The sequence below is a fragment of the Schistocerca piceifrons genome, chromosome 1 (assembly GCF_021461385.2).
Source record: "Schistocerca piceifrons isolate TAMUIC-IGC-003096 chromosome 1, iqSchPice1.1, whole genome shotgun sequence".
NCBI lineage: Eukaryota > Metazoa > Arthropoda > Insecta > Orthoptera > Acrididae > Schistocerca > Schistocerca piceifrons.
This window is the reverse complement of record NC_060138.1, coordinates 925,394,307-925,417,250: the sequence shown is the minus strand read 5'-3', so window position 1 is coordinate 925,417,250 and position 22,944 is coordinate 925,394,307.

Below are 22,944 nucleotides of genomic sequence, written 5' to 3'. Positions count from 1 at the left end.
AAGATGCAGAGGGACTATCTAAACAACCACGCTGGAATTTGCTGTATAGGGTCCTTAGCAGAGTCGAAAAAGGTGACTCAGTTCAAGATATGAGAGTGCCATGAATGTGATTCACTATTGGCTGTAATATTTAAGAGACATCTCCATAAGATCCAACGCAAGTATGTGATTGAATGGAGAGAGCTGAAAAGCCAGTGTATTGGTCATAGGATTTTGCACGTTTCTTACGACCTCAATCTAGCATTGCATATTTTTAAGTGATTCGTCATGTACTACACCATCTACTGTATGTGATAATTCTCAGTCAACCATCATCCTCCCTCAACTGTAACCCAGTTCGCAGAACCTCTGATATGGCATCAAGATAGAATGCCTTACAATTACTGTTTGTTTGCTTGAGAAATACCTAGCGACGGCATGAGGGAGTTGGAATTACCGGCTTAATACCGCGTTCCTTAGCTGAATCATTTTATAAATTCGGCGAGAAGGATGATTTTACTACGAGCTTACACCACTGGTGACATACACCTGTACTTCTGGTCTGTTAATACAAACCCCAGTGATCACCGTCAGTATTCAATGTCACGGTATTTATGTGAGAGACCTTTTCATTTGGAAGCAATAACATACCTTGATTTATAAATCTTATATAGTTTTTAACATGGATATCGCTAGCTATACTTGTGTGTGCCTGTAGAAACAAGACCGCTTTTGATTCAGGGTAACACTAACATAGTCGTAGCAATCATGCAATCGTGTTTTTAATAGCTAGTCGCTTATAAGACGATTATATCTCTATTCCAAAGACACACTGGTACCACTCGCAATAGAAAAAATAAGACATGTCCTTCCATCGCGGATTTTCACTCAATACTGTTTGGTCTAACAGCATTCATCTAGAGTGAAGTGTGATAGATCAGCTGTGATCGACAGGCTTGTAAAGCATGTCTTGGGGTGCAAAGTTACTGTGGTCCATGTTCCGACATGTGGAAAGAAAACGAGTATGTCCTGTCATAAGGAAGATATAAATTTGACATGAAAAGTATGATTTCAGTGCATCGATAACTGTATGGGGGATGATATATTTTATGTGGAAAATTGTCAAGTCATCAGGGGGATACAGAGATTTATATTCCAGATCCACAACCATCAGGAGGGGGCATTTCCGATACTTCGCTCCTTGTCAAATGTCATCAGTTTAATTGTAATCACAGTGGTAAATATGTGATTGGTTTCCTAGGACGATTCTGCCTGGCATGTGGGGCGCGTAGTGGAGGTAGTCTGTGGCCGGAATGATTGACATTTCCGGCCTACGGCGGGAGCTGCCTGAACTGGAGAGGCTGGGGTACAACTTATAGCTGACCTAACCGTGCCGCCCTCTAGGCGGCTGAATAGCGAACTAATACTCAGTATATGTTGGGCCACGTTTGTGATCACATGTGTTGGGAGTATTCTTCATAGAAATTTGAGAAGTTTCAATAAGAGCATGTGTTTTCGCTGGACCATTATTCTCTCCTATACAGATTGACCAGTTGGCTCCTCGTACTGCCATTCTACACATTTCTCGTCTTTATTTGGCTTGGAGAACATAGCTTGTGATGTGTGTTGTGTGCATCTAGGTGGTGAAAAACAGATGGAATAGACGTTTGCTGGTTCTCTAGACATGAGAAACACCTTAGTTGACATTGTAAAGTACAAGGGTGATTTGTAATGATGATTGTCATCAATATTCATCAAGAAATAAGAGTGGAGCTTCCAGCTTCCACTATTTTCGAATTTTCACGTGAAGATCTTCGCAGAGAGATAAGTTTCTAGTTACACAGTGGTTTGCAGCATATCCCCAATAGTGACCTTGCTAAAGTTTTGGATTTCTAGAGATACAATTTCCACTAATTATCTTGGGAATTATAAGGTGCAAGTGATCAGTATCATACTGATATGTGGCTGATATTGAGAACTATCGCATAAATGGTATGATATTCTGGCAAACCATGTGAAAATACATATGGTCTTGTAATCACTGAGACCTGAGATGACTGTAGGAAGCTTGGCAAGAAGCAAGCTGGTCGGAGCAGTACAGAGAGTGACCACTGTCCTTGTAGGGAGCACTGACCACGCATCAGGCCAATGTGTGCAGTATGCAATTGAGTCGTGACCATTGGAGATGGTGGATGACCGACCAACCCTGTGGGAAATATCTAGTGCTGCAACTATATACGATGTATGTGCTTATGGTTTTTTTGTGATCTGTCGGTATTCGTGGGGTATGTATGAGTGTCTGGTTGTCGATAGCTGTATGCAGGATACAGAAGTGATGATTTTGTATGGTGCAGATATGAACTGTTCTACTGCATCGATATGGTATGGAAGTACAATCGTTTGTGGTGTATAGCCTGGCTGGAGATAGGTTTCACTCCGAAAAATTCAAGCTTTCCTCTTCATTGGCAGAACAGTGTAATTGATGAAGTGTCTTTGGTGATAGTTTCATCCTTTTTGTCCATTGTATCGAAGAATTTTACCACGCTTTTCTCTCCTGAGTTTTCATATGGTGTCATCTGAAGTAACTTGTATTTAATTTTGTTTTGGGCCACCTTAGACCAATATCTTTTGAGAAATGCTGTTCTGAACTGTAGGTAAGACGTGCAGGTAGTCACGATCTTTTGCATCACTTCTGCTACTGTCCCTGACATGTGTGCACAAATGAAGTCAAATTTGTGAGCTTCGCTCCAGTGGTTTGGTAAGCCTACTTGAAACTGATCGATGAATGTGCGTGCATGCAAGCTACCGCTTTCTTCCTTGAAATTTTGAAATTTTCTAACTGTAAGGAAGTGGTCTGTATCATATCTACCCATAAATCCGGTTTGTGGTTGATTCATGGACTCAAATAATCTGCCACTGCTTGTGTCGTCGTGTTTATTCTGTGGTAATCTACTGCCTGTCTGCCTATTCTCAATTTCCTGACTCATATCCGCGTCATATCGTATCATTGGTGAACAAAAGTGTTGTTCGTGTATTTCTACTCTCGTCGTTCGCGATATAGTACCTGTGCTGCTATTATGTTGTGTCATTGGATTTACTGGTTCAGTTGCCTGTCTTTCGATTGGTATCGGCTGAATGTATGTGTTCCGTTTTTCTAGATACTGTGCCTGGTCGTGTGGCATGTCATGTATTACTTTAATCGGTTTTTTTTGTTTCGATTTCTGCGCGAGAGTTAACGGCTAGCCTTGGTTCTACTTGAAATTTCTTAGGCGGCGCGTGTTGGTGTACTGAATTAATGCTTGACGTGTCAGTTGTTTCGCTACAGCTGCAATCGGTCTCGATCTTTTCTTCGGTAGTTTGTATCAACTGCGTTCGAAGCTTTTCAAACTGACATTTGTTTTTAGGTTCTATTTTATTGATCCGCTGATCATATTTTTTCAGTGCAACCCTTGCGACCTTACTTTGAATTGCTTGTTCTTCTGAAATTTGTATTGCTGTTCCAATGGCTTTTTTCATAAAACGCTCCACCTTTTTGTCAACGTTTACGATGTCCAATTGGACCTTCTCCACGCCAGTGCGTAATTGCTGCTGACCTTGTGTTAGTACCTGAATTCTTTCTCTAGATTCTTTCGCGTCTTTCTTTATCTGAGTGATCTATCAATTTTGGCGATCCCTTCTTCCATCTGGATTTTAACCTGTTCAATCTGTGTCTTAATAGCCTGATTATCCTGTTTCAATTCCTGATTCTGTTTTTTCATCTGTGAATTAATATCCTGATTCTGTTTCGTCATACTAGCGTTCATTTTTTGTAACATCTCCATGATCGCGTCCCGTCCTGTAACACTACCTTCTGCTGAATTATGTATTCTCGATCTATTGTTTTCTACTCGGTCAGTTACGTCGTTTACTGGGCTATGCTGTGGCGTTTCTAAGGTTGATTACTGCAATAACCCGTGCTGTCTGTGATGAGGACTAGTTGCGTTTGTCATTGAACCATTACGTGGCGCAAACAACTCCGCATTCTGCCCTCTCTGTTGTGTATATCTAGTGTTCGCAGGTACAGTTGCGTCTGTTACGGAACCTTTACGTGGGGCTCGTAACTCCGCAAAATTCTGTTTCTGTTGTTGGGGTATATTTCGAATGTGTACGATAGATTCGACGTATTCTAAATTTTCCCCCTCTTCCTCACTGTCTACTCCTCTTTGAACGTTAGCTAACTGCCGGTTCATTGACTGTATTGATGCGTATTCTGTCACTGAATATGCGGCAAACAAACGCGTTTCCTGTGCTCGTTCCGCTGCTAATCATTGCCATTTCCTACGTGGGTTGTCTCTTCCTGGCTCAGAATGTGCCCTACCTGGAATTTTATATTCTGGAAATTCGATGTTCTCATCCCTTTGATTCACAACTGTCTGATCTGTCTCAATTTTTTCCCAGTCTAACTGAGCCTGCTGATTCTGGAGCTCCCCGACTGTCCTATTCTCTGATTCACGGTCTGTCCTATTCTCAGGTTCACCTTCTGCCCTATTCTCAATAAGCTCGTTTACTTGCTGTCTATCTGGTTGATTCTCTCCCATCTTTTCGACTTGCTGTCTCTCATGTAACATTTTGGCTTGTACTCTCGTTAACATGGAAATTCTTTCAACACACCATAACCCTATCTACAAAACTGTACGACCACATACCAGTTGGTTGAACCAACAACAACGACGACGTCGTGACTTCTCGGCTAATGTTCTGTCTGCTCTGCTACAGTCTCCAATCTCCACCTGTGCGCATGCAAAGGGAGAAAAATGTTATTTCTTACTTCCAACTTATATGATGCTGCGTCACGCTGCGTCTATGCGTCACTCTGCTTCTGTGCCTATCACTTGAAAATCCTATGCCCTAACAGCTACACAAAAATCGTAAAAAATGCAAAATTTTCCAACACAATAACACACGCCCTTTTCCCTACATTTCTGCTTTCTTCACTACCTGTATCTATTCTGATCCCAATCTTTGCAAATAGCTATTTAATACATGAAAGAAAGTTCTTCAAAGTGCTACTGCTGCGACCTGCCATACCTAACTATCCTGACACTTTCCTCTCCTGGTAGCTTACCTATTTTAGCTATCCTGGCAGGGTCGACATTTTCTGTGAGCGACGGAGTGGGTGCTATTGTCATTCTGTACAACGGATTAATCTGAGATGTTCCCTTTACCCTTTGGCTCATGCAAGATGCAATTTCCACCCCCACACCACTACAAGTCAGACAGACGCTCCTAACGTTCTAAAGAGAAATGCCTGAAAAACTTTCTGCAATAAATATCTTCTGGAGTCATCCACTGTAAGGAAATGACACAAAACTTCACAAAATTTCTTACGTAACTAGTGGGATACTTGAGTACTGGAGTAGAGCTAGTTAGTGTAAGAAAAACATGAAAATAACGAAAATTACTATTTTTTTTAATTGTGAGAAATCACAATGGCACTTTTAGTTATGAACTGAACAAGTTATTTCCGGGTTCTTTTAGGAATGTGAAGTTACCTCTTAAGGATAGGATTCGCTAATGAAATTTCTAATACAAAGTTTGAGATTGTTATTGAATGGCTGAGAGCCGTGCCTACTCAACTTGAAATAATTATCTGTTAGAATGTTGTTAGGTATGGTTGAGGCTGTCGTGTGTGAAATGCAGTGAAGTGTACTGTTGTGGAGGAAATATGGGGCTCGCAAGAGCTGTAGCGCAAAATACCGTAAGCTACGATGACTGCTGTCTGCACCGATCGCTGCTGACAAATAAGATAACTCTCGTTGTATCTGGATTGACCTTCGCCAATCAAACTCTCCCTGCGCCTTGATGAAGTCAGGGACTCCTATTCGCCCCTAGTCTAATTATTGGCATGGTACACCGGTCAGATAACCAGTCCACTGCAATGCCACTCAAAAATTCGCTCGCAGGCGTTTAACTATAACTCTGTCCGTTCACACTGCACAATAAGTGTGGCGGCCAACACAGTGAACAACGCTTAATCACAAGGACTCAATATAGAGCTCTTAGATTCGCTCTCGACAGAGGTGCTCTCCCAGTGAAGTACTGAGGAGAGACTTGTTCTTCGCTCTTTGAGTACATGTACGAGCGCACACGCTCTCGTTACGTGTTCTTGCTCCAAGAGTGACAATGGAACGGCCCCTCTCCACGCCAGATGTGAAGGGGTATATCTTTCGGTCTCTTCCATTACTCCTTCAGCTCAAGGCATCAGGAATATTGTCTGCCAATCAGCATTGCTCTTCTAAAACGGGAGAATGACGTTTCGTTTAAGGCGACCAATCCGGAAATCTGTAGCATCGGCGTTTGCCGTTTGCTGTCTCCCTGTGAAAACCTCTGAAACTGTGTGCTATGTTTTTAAAGAAGGCATAGGCTGGGCGCTCCCACACAATGTAGCGGAATTTGCTTTTAAGCCGAAGTTGGGGTCGTTCTCCCTTTCACTCGGTCAAATGCTTTCTGCTCTACGGGCGGTCGACGGCTGAAGTAGATAGGTTGACTCGTCCTCTGAAGGAACCGGCCTCCTGGCGTGCGGTTTGCCTCTCGTGAACTAAAGGCTTTTGTGACCGTCGTGTCTTGAATGTGTTTGGACGCCAGCCTCGAGTATGTCAACCTCGGCGCGCACTTGGCGATTTACTTGTTATTTGCATATTGTTTACATGAATTCATACAACATTGACTTTATATTATCGAGTTTGGATTCGAATGAAGCGTCTTGATGTGCGAAATATGATTGTGAGGGCGGAATATGTAAGCAATGAAGGTCAGGAGACCACGACATCTTACAATAGCATTAACATTGGCGAAGAAATTCTCCTTTCTAGGAAGAGGATTTAAACAAAGTGACCAAAGTTAGGGATAATTCAAATGCATATTGAGGCAAGGGGTTGGAAAGTTTCGCTTACATTAAAGTCATATCTAAAACTGACTTAGTGCTGAGGAATGATTCCAGAAACTTGTGATGTACCTGTACAAAGGGATCAGAGAAAGAGAGAGAGAATAGCACCTGGCTAAAAAGCAACACCGTGGGTGCCTCCCTGAGCTAGCTATTACAGAGGAAGCACAGCTTGTATGGCCTGCTGATCCACAATGATAAAGCACAGTAGACAGCAGAACAGTTAGTGAAAGGGCCTCAGAAGACTTACGACCAAACAGCAGCTGGAGGCTGCAGATACTGGGTGAGATCAGCAAACTAAGCATTACTCAAGAATGATTTTAAACTGCACATTGTGGATTTTACGGTGGGGAAAGAGGACAATACGCAAAAAAATAATTTTATTCATTAGACGAAACAGCTGAGCTGGCCTTTCGATGTATCAAAGAGTCGATGACAAATTTTACTGAACGCCAGATGAGAGAAGTACATTATCAACAACTTTTAATTTAGGTCTGCTGTGCACACTTCCTCGTTTGTTGGGAGATCGCTCAAGATTGGTTCTGAACGTGGCCAGTCATTTGTGACAGACATCTGGCACAATTTAATTTGCCCACCACCACGCACAAAGCTTGGCTATCGCTCTCAGATACGGCTGTTCTCTGAGACGCAAAAGGTACGCCACATGGAGTGAGGGCATGGTCAACAGCCTGATCACCGATTGCTAATGAGATGCATTAAGGCATTTGTGTCGCAGTCTATCTGCCAATGTTGCATCTGTCACAAAGCAATACCTGACACCCAGGAAAGTCATCCTGAGGAAGTTAATAACGGAATGTCTAAGAAAACAGAAAAAGTAAAAGAACTCTGTGATTAATAGCAGAAGATCTTGAACTGCTGGACGACACTGCCTTACTTCTTAAAAATGTAATTTTGATGTTTCTAACTCAAGTAGCACCTCAATAGGTCCCACGAGGCTGAGTTCACACCAAATTCCTTGGTATATTAGAACTCGACTTATTTCATTAACTGCTTGTGGAGTAGTACCCCCAATCTTCTTCTGCAGTATGTACATCACAAATTTGTAATACATGTATACCAGGGTCTTATGGCGCATAGGGGTCCAGGCAACTTCGCAATCCCTATCTTAAATATTGTAAAATTGATTCACATGAAGTGTACTTTTATAAGAAATACTGGGAATAAATATTGTAGACACATTTGTAACCCCTTTAACAGAAAGATTTCTAGAAATACTAATTAATTTTGAGATAGCAATTATTTTTCTAAAAAGTTGACATCAAAATAAGAAATTTTCTACATTATCCAGTGAACATAAGGATCTAACTTCTTTGAGATGTGCAGAATAGGGAAACCCTTGTTTAAAATACACACAATACACAGATCAGTGTATTGTGTAATTTTGAACATATTGTGGCAAGTAGAAGCTGAGAAAAAGCACACTTTATTCTTAAAAAATACAACTTACGGGAAACAGCCTTTAAAGTTGTCAGTCCATTCCAGCTCCGTAATATGTGTTGTCTGCATCATCTTCCGTTTCATCTTGAAATGTCGTTTTCCCTGCTCGTCTGCGTATCATGCCATTGTTTCAAAGTCTCTAATAGCGCTCTCTCTCTCTCTCTCTCTCTCTCTCTCTCTCTCTCTCTCTCTCTCTCTCTCTCTGATACCTTAGCTCTTTCTTCATCTAAATTTAACTTTTGTTTCACTGTGGTCAGATCAACACTTTGTAGCAGTCCTTCATTGAACGTCGTCACTACATAAATAGACACCTAAATGCAGTGTACTAACTGACACAAACACTGTCTTGGGAATTCTGGCCCAGATTGCTCTGTTCGTGTTACGGTTCTGAATGCGGCCATGAAGTCATTTCTTCAACTGTCTTACATCTGAAAAATCTCTGGAAGGTTTTTTCAAGACCTCCACTGCGGCAAAAGGTAAACGTGGTTTGTGAATAAATTTTGCTGTGTTCTGTTGTATTTGCACTATGAATGACTTCCTAGTGTATGTCATTGCAAAGAGAAAATTCCCTAGACCAAGATACACGAAAAGAAATTGAAATGTTCAAGATTTCAATTGGTGTGGAGCCATTAAATGAAGATGCTATCGCATAAATATTTTGGTATAATAGAAGAAGAAAGGTAAAACAAAGCTACCCATATAAATTTTCTCATATCTTCTACGCTGCTAAAATTTTGTCTGATGGTCGTGTCATAACAATTTTAGATTTAACCTATGACAGGTTCTGTGAAATTTTTCTTAGCATATAACCCTTTGCCATCTTCCAATTTCTTTCTCTTGTATGTAATTTTCAGTCGTCGCTGCTTTGTACCCATTCGGCCTTGTACGTGACCTATGTACTTCAGCTTAGTTGTAGTTACATATTCTTCATACCGCTCCTCCTTCTCAGTTGCCTTGAAGGCTTTTGAATCCCCAGCTCCTAAATAATTGACGAATCTTCAACTGTTCAGATTCTTGAAAAATTTTCACGCCCACAGTGTTTTATTTAAATGAATAAATAAACCAGAAATAAGGCAAAAATACACCGAAGAGCCAAAGAAACTCATACACCTGCCTAATATCGTCTAGGGTCTAAGCGACCACGCAGCAGTGCCGCAACGCGACGTAGCATGGACTCGACTAATGTCTGAAGTAGTGTTAGAGGGAACTGACACCATGAATCCTGCAGGGCTGTTCATAAATCCGTAATAGTACGAGGAGGTGGAGATCTCTTCTGAACAGTATGTTGCAAGGCATGCCAGATATGCTCAATAATGTCCCATCACTCGTGCGCCGACTATAACACCACATTGAAACTCACTTAAATCGTGAAACGTGCCATCGTAGCAACAGTAACCGATCTGACAACTGCGCCAGACACTAGCTATCTTATACGTATAGTCGTTGCCGACCGCAGTGCCGTATTGTGCCTGTTTACATATCTCTGTATCTGAATACCCATGCCTATACTAGTTTCTTTGGCGTTTCAGTGTATGTCATTGCAAAGAGAAAATTCCTTAGACCAAGATACATGAAAAGAAATTGAAATGTTCAAGATTTCAATTGGTGTGGAGCCATTAAATGAAGATGCTATCGCATAAATATTTTGGTATAATAGGTTGTAAAAACTGCAGTATTTCAAGTCCGACTGAGTAGGTGAGTGGTCAGCAAGTCTGACTGTCGTACAGAGAACATAGATTCAAATTCCAATTCTGCCGCATAGCTTGAATGAAACCATACATAACTAATATAAATGAATTAAAAATGTGACGAACAGTGGATAAAAGGATACTGACGGCTGTTAAAATACGCCCAAATCGAGTGTTTTATATTAAATGTCCACTCAGCTGATTAGCACAAAGAAAACATATAAATTATGTAAGTAATAAATATATTTAGAAACATTATCGACATGTCCCGTTAACCGCCAGAAAATGATTGGCAGGAGTATGGGAAATTAACGGTCTGTTTACATTCACGTCTAATCCTTGTTTTGTGCGCAAAATTACAGAGTTACTGTATAAATGAAGTGCTCGTGGGAGAATACCACAGTCTGTGACGTTAATTTCAGAGTTGTACGTTCTGCGTATGCGAATACAGCATCAGGCGTGTGTACGTATGCAGCTCTTGCAGCACTCTAAAGACATTTTCTCTAAATAGATGACATAAGAAGTTGAGGCAGCTGCACAACATAATTTAGCACCGCAAGTTACAGCAATGGCTCGCTTGTGTTTGTTACCTAAGTAGCTTGCAGTTGGCTAAGCTCGTCCACCAGAAAGGCAGAGGTCAGTCGGCTATGCGAGCGTTTCTTCGGGCTGTGGCTGTGGCTCCCGGCGAGTAGGCAAACTGTGCCTCCCTTTCACACGGACGTTCCGTCTCAGTGCACGTGGCGGGAGAAGCGAAACGGAGCAGAAATGAGCTCATAAATCTGTCATGTAAATTGCGCCAGCTGTCTAACGAGCAGTTAAAACAATCGGACACGCGTGATGCACGGCCCACAGAAGAGGCAGTGACGTGCGTAGTGCGAAGGTTTCCGTTGGTCTAATAGCGGCGACCGGCCGCCTACGCTGCGGGCAGCATGGGAGCCATGGTGACGCAGAAGTAGACGCCCCGCACCCTCCGTCATTCGCGGCCAGCTGGCTAAGTCCCAATTAAGCATCCCCGGCAGCCGTGTTTACTATCCGAGCTACGAATGCGGCCGTGTGTATATGTGTGTGTGTCTGCGTGCGTGCGTGGGTGTCTGAAACAGAAGATAAGATAAAGAAGAGGGAGGGAGGTGTGTCGTTGATGTGGGCAGAGGAGAATGAAGGCGTCGAAAAGTTCTGTGCAACTACTACGTAAGAGTAAAGTAAGAAACAGCCCCAGGCAGTATCAGAAATAACAGTGACATGTGTGCTCCCAGTAGGTCGTAGTGACAATCAATCTAGAGTATTTATGTGATTCTTGAGTTTCTCCCAGCGTATTTGATAATCAAAATATCCACGGGTATGCTGCCGGTCTATAGTGTCCAACGGGCACAATATTTCGGCGATCAAACATGTCGCCATCATCAGGTGAACTGACTGACTGAGCTCCTGTGAACGTGCCGGCACGGAGATCCGTACGCTATGGCTGCTCAGAGGGAACTGGGTTCGGTCGCGGCGGCGGCTGCTTTAAATACCCTCCGCCCGCGGCGCGCTCCCTCCGCCGTCCGCGCCCAGCGCCACGGTCGCGCGGTGGAACAGATTGCGACGGCGTCTGAGATGACGTCGGTGTGATGGCTCTGTCCGCCGTGGTCGTCACAACTATACGTCTGTTCGATTTACTCTTGATTAACCCGATCGCTGGTTCCCAAGCCTTGCTAAGATTATAGCCACAGTCACGGTTCATGAGGTCGTCATTGGTGCGAATTTCGATGGCCTCTCTAACAACGCTGTCCCAGTATCTCGACGTCTGTACCAGAATCCTCGTGCGGTCATAATCCATGGCGTGATTTTCCGACAAACAATGTTCAGCGACCGCCGACTTGCTCGGATACATCAGTCGAGTGTGCCTCTGGTGTTCACGGCATCGATCCTCGACGGTACGCATCGTCTGACCAATATACGACTTGCCACATTGACACGGAATCTGGTACACGCCGGCCTTCCTCAAACTGAGGTCATCTTTGGCGCTCCCCACCAGTGCACGAGTTTTATTTGGAGGACAAAACACAGTTCCGACCCGGTGTTTCTTCAGAATGCGGGCGATTTTCCCCGAGAGTGCGCCTGTGTATGGAATAAATGCAGTGCCTACCTCCTCCCTCGTGACTTCATCCATCTCAACAGGTTGTGCTGCAGTGGTTGGGCGGAGAGCACGTTGAATCTGCCACTCTAAGTACCCATTTTTTCGAAATACAGTTCTCAGATGTTCCAATTCCTGGGGTAGACTCTCTGCGTCAGAGATAGTGCGCGCCCTATGTACTGGAGTTGTGGAGAACAAGACGAGGGCGCTTCTCAAGGACGCAGATTTACCGGAGGGTGACGCTAAGAAATTGTTACCCCAAGGTCCGGTACCGCCTAGACTATATGGACTCCCGAAGGTTCAAAAAGAGGGGGTACCATTACGCCCCATTGTCAGCAACATCAGGGCACCTACATATTTGTTGGCCAAATACCTGACGGGAATATTAAGTCCTTATGTGGGTAAATGCCCTCATCACATCCGTAATTCCGTGGATTTTGTTAAACGCCTTGATAGCTTCAGGTTGGATGAGTCAGATATCATGGTGAGTTTTGACGTCGTTTCCTTGTTTACGAGGGTACCCCTGCGAGAGTCACTAGAATTGATTAGTCAGAAGTTTGACGAGAAGACCACTGAACTTTTTAGGCATGTCTTGACTTCCACGTACTTTCTTTTTAATGGAGAATACTACGAACAAACGGAGGGAGTCGCCATGGGTAGCCCACTCTCACCGGTGGTAGCGAATTTGTACATGGAGAACTTCGAGGAGGAAGCCCTATCGTCATCCGCATGGAAACCTACTTGCTTTTTCCGTTACGTGGACGACACGTTCGTCATCTGGCCACATGGTATGGATAAACTCCTTGACTTCCTTACACATCTAAACCCCATACACCCCAACATCAAATTCACTATGGAGACTGAAACGGAGGGTAAATTACCTTTCCTTGACGTCTTGATCAAGAGAAGGGCTGACGGCACCCTAGGTCATGGGGTCTATCGGAAGGCTACGCACACTGATCTGTATTTGCATGCAGACAGCTGCCACCACCCTTCACAGAGGAATGGGGTACTTAAAACTCTAGTAAATAGGGCGCGCACTATCTCTGACGCAGGGAGTCTACCCCAGGAATTGGAACATCTGAGAACCATATTTCGAAAAAAATGGGTACTCAGAGTGGCAGATTCAACGTGCTCTCCGCCCAACCACTGCAGCACAACCTGTTGAGATGGATGAAGTCACGAGGGAGGAGGTAGGCACTGCATTTATTCCATACACAGGCGCACTCTCATGGAAAATCGCCCGCATTCTGAAGAAACACCGGGTCGGAACTGTGTTTCGTCCTCCAAATAAAACTCGTGCACTGGTGGGGAGCGCCAAAGATGACCTTGGTTTGAGGAAGGCCGGCGTGTACCAGATTCCGTGTCAATGTGGCAAGTCGTATATTGGTCAGACGATGCGTACCGTCGAGGATCGATGCCGTGAACACCAGAGGCACACTCGACTGATGTATCCGAGCAAGTCGGCGGTCGCTGACCATTGTTTGTCGGAAAACCACGCCATGGAGTATGACCGCACGAGGATTCTGGTACAGACGTCGAGATACTGGGACAGCGTTGTTAGAGAGGCCATCGAAATTCGCACCAATGACGACCTCATGAACCGTGACTGTGACTATAATCTTCGCAAGGCTTGGGAACCAGCGATCGGGTTAATCAAGAGTAAATAGAGCAGACGTATAGTTGTGACGACCACGGCGGACAGAGCCATCACACCGACGTCATCTCAGACGCCGTCGCAATCTGTTCCACCGCGCGACCGTGGCGCTAGGCGCGGACGGCGGAGGGAGCGCGCCGCGGGCGGAGGGTATTTAAATCAGCCGCCGCCGCCGCGACCGAACCCAGTTCCCTCTGAGCAGCCATAGCGTACGGATCTCCGTGCCGGCACGTTCACAGGAGCTCAGTCCGTCAGTTCACCTGATGATGGCGACATGTTTGATCGCCGAAATATTGTGCCCGTTGGACACTATAGACCGGCAGCATACCCGTGGATATTTTGATTAGAGTATTTATCATTATGCTGCTAATTATTTTGTTATTTTAATTCAAAGTAAACACATTGGACAAAAAGTTAGTCACCTCAAGAAAACACGCTAATACTAACAGCGCCTCTATCCCTGATAATGGCCTCAATTTGGCGAGGAGGGAAGTCCAAAAGTTTCTACACGTATGTCTTACAGAGAGAGCTACCACAATGCGGGAATGTTGACTGCAGCGTTCCAAGTTATTTTCCAAACAGCTCCAGACATTTTCAATGGGGTGATTTAGTGGACCAGACGATATGCGGTAGGGAGCCTGCCTGTTCGTCGTACCGCGAACGTATGGCAGAGCACAGCTGTTGTCATCTTCCAAGACGAGATTGTCCACATTATACACGTCATGAAGACGTCCAAGAAAAATCAATAAAAATTTCGAAATAAACCACCTGATAGCATTCACGGTAACCTGCGTGACTAAGCACAAGTCACAGTACGAGAAGCACCTTCGAAACATCACAGAACCACCTGAAGCTTGAGCTGCAACCCCGACATATTACAGGTCAAACGTGTCGTGGGATCGTCGGCGCACTCGACACTTGCTATCATTTGCAAACAGGCAAAATAGAGAATCATCGGACCACACTACACGCCTACAATCAACTACCTTCCAGTTTCTGCTTTCACTGGTTGGCCGAAGCGTAGTTTTGTATGCCATTGTGTTACATGGTTCTCAGTGCTACACTGTTTCTGTAGACAAATTGTACAATTTGTGCTGATGCATCAACAAACAGGACAACTTCACTCAGGTTCCGGGCCGACCGAGGTGGCCGATCGGTTCTAGGCGCTACTGTCTGGAACCGCGCGACCGCTATGGTCGCAGGTTCGAATCCTGCCTCGGGCATGGATGTGTGTGATGTCCTTAGGTTAGTTAGGTTTAAGTAGTTCCAAGTTCTAGGGGAGTGATGACTATCCATCGAACTGCGCAGATTCCTCAATCGCAATGCACGCTGCTTCACTGCCATGAATTGCTTCGGCTGTGGCGGGTCGCATCACCGCCTGCTAACAGTTGCACGCCATCTACACGACCCCAAAGAGCCCTTGTGCTTTTTTGAAGGCGTGACTAATTTTCATTTAGTGGGGAAGGACCAGCAATTTTGCTGGCAGCTGTATTCGAGCCGGCAGCTGTATTCGAGCGGTTCTAGCTACTTCAGTCCGGAACCGCGCTGCTGCTACGGTCGCAGGTTCGAATCCTGCCTCGAGCATGTATGTGTGTAATGTCCTCAGGTTTATGTAGTTCTAAGTCTAGGGGATTGACGACCTCAGATTTTAAGTCCCATAGTGCTCAGAGCCAATTTAAATTTGATAATTCTTTATTCAAATCTCTGTGACAGTTACGTGTAATTTATATCGGTGACTAGTTCCAAACTTAGCCCATCATTTTTAAAAGCGCCTACGAAAGCAAAATTCCACTGAAGTACTCGGGTAACGTCCACATAACACATTTCCATGCAATAGATATCGAGTGATCTTACTGCATGAGTGGTACAATCAACAGATGAAACTATACCGCAATGTATCACAAATTATTGAACATGTCTTTTCTAACTTCTGAAACATATGTAAAAAACGTACTGCAATCTCTCGTCTGTCGATGTAAACACTGTAATCAAGCCTTATGGATGAACTACAACATTTGAAAATGTAAATAAAAATTCTTGGAAATTAATCATAGGTTCTCTGTAACTAAATTATCATTTCATGTAGATAAAACACAATACATGCAGTCCTCTGCTGCATAATGTCTGGACCATACTATTATAGATAACGTATGGAGAGTTAATCAATAAAAGAAGCAAAATATTCTAAGCCTTTAGGTGTTTATATTGATAAGAACCCGAATGGGAAGTCACATGTTACATATCTTATTAAAGGTTTAAGCTCTGCAACACTTTCGTTACAGATAATATCATATTTCAGTTCCAAAACAACAATAACATTAATAAATTTAATACCAAAAGGGGAAATGACTTCCACTATCCTTCCCTGAGACTTAGCGTTGCACACAATGAATTACGCTATTCATCCATAAAAATCTTCGACCACTCACCTAATGATGTGTGGAATTTAATATACACCAAAAATTAACTTAAAACATAAACTGAAGTTATATCTGCATGACGATGACTTGTACGCCAAAGAAAAATTTCTGAATGTGTAATTAGTATTCTGTGTGTGTGTGTGTGTGTGTGTGTGTGTGTGTGTGTGTGTGTTGCTAGAGACATATAACCAGGCTTTTCTGAGAATCATCAACGCATTAAATGAGTTAGTTAATGAAATCGATAAGAAAGTGACCAACTGAAAAGGTCGAGGCTGTTGAGGGGAAAACAGATGTAAGACCCCCTTGTTGTTGAGAAGGGGGCGCCCTTGATGTTGAGAAGGAGGAGCAGGCACATAACAGGAGAAGGAAGAGCGGATATATAAAGCCTCGAGCTGCAGAGACGTCTGATTAGTTTACACCAAGATGTGAACGAAGCAGAAAGTCGTTCATGTGCGGAAAGCCATTCGAGGGAAATTAAGGTTACTAATGTTACGGCATGTGGATCGGAAGTAAACACTGAGAGAGACCTTTGAGCAGGTTACTGAATCTCTCACACATCTCAGCAAAAACAAAACCACACGATAACGATGGTGTTGCCATTGACGAATTCATTATCCGTCACGCGCCTGGCAAGATAGATAGGACATTCGGCGTCAGCAGGGAAAGATAATACATGCTGGGTACGCAGCCTCTAAATCTAACTGATGAAACAATACAGATTGGTGATAGGCGGTTTGAGAGACCACTTGGCTTAATTAATCTTATTTCCCTAAAACCCACGAAAAAACCCAAAATTATTCAGTTAGTGATGGGAAAATGTACCGCTAAATACTGTATTTGACTGATGTACATACTATAAGATCGCAAAAAGCCGGAGCAACAAGAAATCTAAAACCACTATAAAACCAATACTTGATGACGAAAACAACAATAACAGCAGCAGCAGCGGCGATGGTATTGACATTGAGCATAGAACAGTGAACAATCGAATCCCAACGAGCTAATTGATCGATTACGTCCGCAGGTAATAAATCTCATTCGAATGAGGTTGTTTCAGTAATCTCTGAGCTTAGAGAGACAGGTATCATCGAATAACTATGGAGAGAGTAGATCGAGAACTGCATAAACCAGCGCTCAAAACATACCCTTGCAGCAATATTATGATTAAAGTATGGGTGACTTGTGGTAGGTTGATCTTGTAGATATGTGGGAATACACACGAGAATAATGGATTCAAATATATTTTAATAGTTATTGATACGTACTCCAAATTTGAGATCTGCATCAAACCCGTCTCTGGACTGAAGACCACAACAACAACTCAAAATTTGCTGGGCATTACCTGTTAAAACAAAAACGGGGAGTAATATCGCGTATGTGGTTGAGAGTTTGCTGCAGACACGGACGAATCGATGCCCGGACGAGCTCCAAACCGACCACGGCACTGATCGTCATTTCAAAACCATGATGCAGTGGTGTGGAATAAATCACTAATCAACATTCAACCACCTGAAGGCTAGTATAATGGACGTCTGAACAGAACAATAAAAGGTCAAACGTAGATGCGTTTTAATCTTCACCGCTCATACTAATGGACTGATATCCTCCCAAAAATAGCTGATCAGTATAATCGAACCAAAAATAGCACAATAAAAATGAGATCAATCTATGTTCATGATAATGGACTCATGGATACGGTGTATTAAAATGGCAGACCCACGCAAATAGAAATTTAATGTAGGTGATTTGGTACGTATCTCAAAACACAAGACAGCGTTTGAGAAGTCATACTTACCGAACTTGTCAACAGAGATATTCACAGCCTCAGAAGTGCAAAGAACGAATCCTAGAACTTACATCTTAAAGGGTAGTGAAGGTGAAGAAATTGCAGGTTGCTTCTACACCGAGGAAATGCAGAAGAGCTCAGAATCGGACGTAGTTCTCCTTGAGAGAGTCTTGAGACGTCGGGGAAATAGAGCACTAGGTAAATGGACAGGTTTTCCTGCAGCACGAAAAAGCTGGATCGACGCTATCGATTTGCTATATAATGGGGTGCATAGAGCGCAACCGTCGCAGTAGCATAACATGCGTGCTAGCAGACGCATTAGAGGAGGAGGTGGTGGTATGCTAGACAAAGTGCCAGTGGAATTACACATTCCGGGATATAACTACTGTGAACCTGGAACAAAATTTCAAAAAATTGGCACGTTATAATAAGGGGCTTAATCTGCTCGACGAAGAGTGTGTGGAACTCGACATTGCATACGCTGCAAATAAAGATCTACCAAGTTGTCCCATTGCAGACAGGATTTTAGCTGATAAGGCTCAGGGGATACGCATGAGAAAAGATATTCGTATCGAAAAACACACGACAGCATTTTCAGTTGATAAAACCATGCTTGGAACAATTAATTTGAGCTTAAAGGTGACGAATCTCAAACGAGTTATGAATGCTCCACGTCGTGCACTGAAGAAGTAGACAACGATGAAGGCAGCAGCTGAAAAATTTGTAAAAAGTTTTTCTGCAAGGGAATTTGTAGAAATGTCAGCAAGGATTCCTGCTAACGGGTTCCCATCGCAAGACGTAAATTTTTTTCTCGTGTTCACGGTTCTTCAAAAAAGACATTTCTGACGAAAAAATTGCTGATTTCATGAATTTGCTTCAAATCGTAGTTACATATAGTTATTTCGAGTTCAGTAGTTATTTCGAGTTTAATGGACAGTTATATCAACAACCTGATGGTCTTCTCAGCTTAGGCGTTATTTGATATTCTAGATATGTTGACGATATTTTGATTATTTATAGAGGACTGAATAACGGGACTGATCACCTACTCAAAATTTTCAACGAACGTCACATAATTACTTTCACCTGAGAGCTTGAAAACTGATTTCGGCAATTACACTACTTAGACCGTACTCTGACAATTTTAGATGACAAAATTTCCTTTAATATCTTCCGTTAAGAAACTTGCACTGATCAAATAGTACCTTTTACTTCAACACACCACAGTCTCATAAAAAGGCCTTCTTCCATTCAGCTGCCCATAGAGCCATTTATGTTCCCTTATTCAATGAAAGTCTTGAAGCACAAATAAATATGAGCAAAACTATAGCATACTCATTTCACTAAGGTTTGAACCTTCTCTTTTCGTTCTTCCGTGTTTGCGATCTAAAAACTGGGTTGTTTTGGAAATCAACCTTATGCAAACACAATTAGTTTATTTTTATATTTCCCCAGACGGGTTTCAACACCAATGTGTCATCTTCTGTGGGTTAAATTTTTCTTTCTTAAAATTACATCGCTAATTGAACTGTATTATTGTACATCGATTTTAGTGCTCGTTTTCGTCGTTTTCTTGATAGCATGTCATCTGCAAAGTTTCCCGTCGTGTTTAGTGTCCCTGGTTGGTGTCTCAATCAGCTACTATTTAGTACATTGCTTTCACTCAGTTTTTCATCCGTGTGAGCGGAAATTTACGAAAAACTGAGTGAAAGCAATGCACTGAATAGTAGCTGATTGAGACACCAACCAGGGATACGAAACATGACGGAAAATTTTCCAGATGACATACTATCAAGAAAATGACGAAAACGAGCACTAAAATCGATGTACAATAATACAGTTCAATTAGCGATGTAATTTTAAGAAATAAAAATTTAACCCATAAAAGATGACTCATTGGGGTTGAAACATGCCTGGGGGAAAATAAAAATAAACTACTTATGTTTGCATAAGGCTAATTTCCAAAAGAAAACTACAGCAGTTAATAAAGGCTACAATACTAACAATTTAAGTAACATTTTCAATAATAAAACGAACAGAATCACCTAATGGCACTGAGCACTATGGGACTTAACTGCTGAGGTCATCAGTCCCCTAGAACTTAGAACTACATAAACCTAACTAACCTAAGGACATCACACACATCCAGACCAGAGGCAGGATTCGAACCTGCGACCATTGCAGTATCGCGGTTCCGGACTGAAGCGCCTAGAACAGCTCGGCCACAGCGGCCGGCAGAATCAGCACTCCGGGCGTTTCCGTTATTGACAAAAATAATAAAAAATTTATTTCTATACCTTTTCCTGGACCTGTCTGTTACAGAATACAGCATCTTCTGCAAAACAAATATGATTGGAAAGTAGTTTTTTAAAGCAATAATCCTCTAAAAAACAATCTTATTCACAATCTGGATTCAACACAGTTTATTTTGCAAAATTTAAGAGTTTATAGAGTCTGAGACTGTCACAGACGATATTATAATCTCGAAGAGTTGTAAATTTTCAAACACCTCTCGCTGAAAGACCGTTTTACACTTAACGAACAATTGCAGCTGCGCAGTAAACTTTTTAAGGTTTAGAGCTGTTACTTAGAACTGCCAGATTTCCGGATTTTCCTCACAGTAGCGTCAGGAATGTCTGTTTCCGTTATCCAACTGTCAATGTCAGTATTTTACTTTACTTAAAATACCTGTAAAAACGCTGATTTTGCTAACTTTCATATTGCCTATTATCTGGGTACTATATGTTATTAATGTGTACCTACAGCCATGTAGTTTTGCGCTTAACGTAGATGTTTATAAGTTTGCCGTTTATTACTAGATGGCAGTGTCGGCTTACATGCCGTTTAGTACACTCCTGGAAATTGAAATAAGAACACCGTGAATTCATTGTCCCAGGAAGGGGAAACTTTGACACATTCCTGGGGTCAGATACTTCACATGATCACACTGACAGAACCACAGGCACATAGACACGGGCAACAGCATGCACAGTGTCGGCACTAGTACAGTGTATATCCACCTTTCGCAGCAATGCAGGCTGCTATTCTCCCATGGAGACGATCGTAGAGATACTGGATGTAGTCCTGTGGAACGGCTTGCCATGCCATTTCCACCTGGCGCCTCAGTTGGACCAGCGTTCGTGCTGGACGTGCAGACCGCGTGAGACGACGCTTCATCCAGTCCCAAACATGCTCAATGGGGGACAGATCCGGAGATCTTGCTGGCCAGGGTAGTTGACTTACACCTTCTAGAGCACGTTGGGTGGCACGGGATACATGCGGACGTGCATTGTCCTGTTAGAACAGCAAGTTCCCTTGCCGGTCTAGGAATGGTAGAACGATGGGTTCGATGACGGTTTGGATGTACCGTGCACTATTCAGTGTCCCCTCGACGATCACCAGTGGTGTACGGCCAGTGTAGGAGATCGCTCCCCACACCATGATGCCGGGTGTTGGCCCTGTGTGCCTCGGTCGTATGCAGTCCTGATTGTGGCGCTCACCTGCACGGCGCCAAACACGCATACGACCATCATTGGCACAAGGCAGAAGCGACTCTCATCGCTGAAGACGACACGTCTCCATTCGTCCCTCCATTCACGCCTGTCGCGACACCACTGGAGGCGGGCTGCACGATGTTGGGGCGTGAGCGGAAGACGGCCTAACGGTGTGCGGGACCGTAGCCCAGCTTCATGGAGACGGTTGCGAATGGTCCTCGCAGATACCCCAGGAGCAACAGTGTCCCTAATTTGCTGGGAAGTGGCGGTGCGGTCCCCTACGGCACTGCGTAGGATCCTACGGTCTTGGCGTGCATCCGTGCGTCGCTGCGGTCCGATCCCAGGTCGACGGGCACGTGCACCTTCCGCCGACCACTGGCGACAACATCGATGTACTGTGGAGACCTCACGCCCCACGTGTTGAGCAATTCGGCGGTACGTCCACCCGGCCTCCCGCATGCCCACTATACGCCCTCGCTCAAAGTCCGTCAACTGCACATACGGTTCACGTCCACGCTGTCGCGGCATGCTACCAGTGTTAAAGACTGCGATGGAGCTCCGTATGCCACGGCAAACTGGCTGACACTGACGGCGGCGGTGCACAAATGCTGCGCAGCTAGCGCCATTCGACGGCCAACACCGCGGTTCCTGGTGTGTCCGCTGTGCCGTGCGTGTGATCATTGCTTGTACAGCCCTCTCGCAGTGTCCGGAGCAAGTATGGTGGGTCTGACACACCGGTGTCAATGTGTTCTTTTTTCCGTTTCCAGGAGTGTATGATGCCTCTTGCGCTGTATATGTGCCCATCTTGCAATGGTCCAATAAGACATGTCGAAATCTACACTGAAATTTTTTACACAGAAAGAAGACAGCTAAAGAAATGCACTGCCAAAATTTTAGCTGCTAAGAGGACTTGCAAGTATTTTGTAAAAAATGTTGAAGTTAGACATTTTTGCCGCGCGAAGGACAGCTTCTAAAAGCGGTTTGTATAGCCCTGCCCGCCTAGCGCGCGACTCGGCGAAGCACTCACGCAGCGCCACATAGAGGAATTACCCAGAGTTCACCAGACACCAATTTTACACACCTAAAGCATGGTTTACAATGGAGCCAACGGAAGCGAACACCTGCGAATGGGCATTTGCAGAAAATTCATTACCATTCGCTTGTGTATGGGAAGAATCGTTTATACTAGAGGGAAGGGAAGAGAACATGATGTAGGGAACATCGTCTTTGAACGCTGTGTTATTAAATTTTTTGGAGCTAATATTCGGCATACAGGATACAACTCTATATTGTTAGAGCTACAATGCGAAACTTTACTTTTTAGTCAGGGTTATTTTGCATGGGGAGGGCACTGTTCTAGGCGGAGTATGCAAAATGGCACAAGGAAGGAAGAATGTAAGTGTCTCAATTCTTTATGGAAGCGTGAC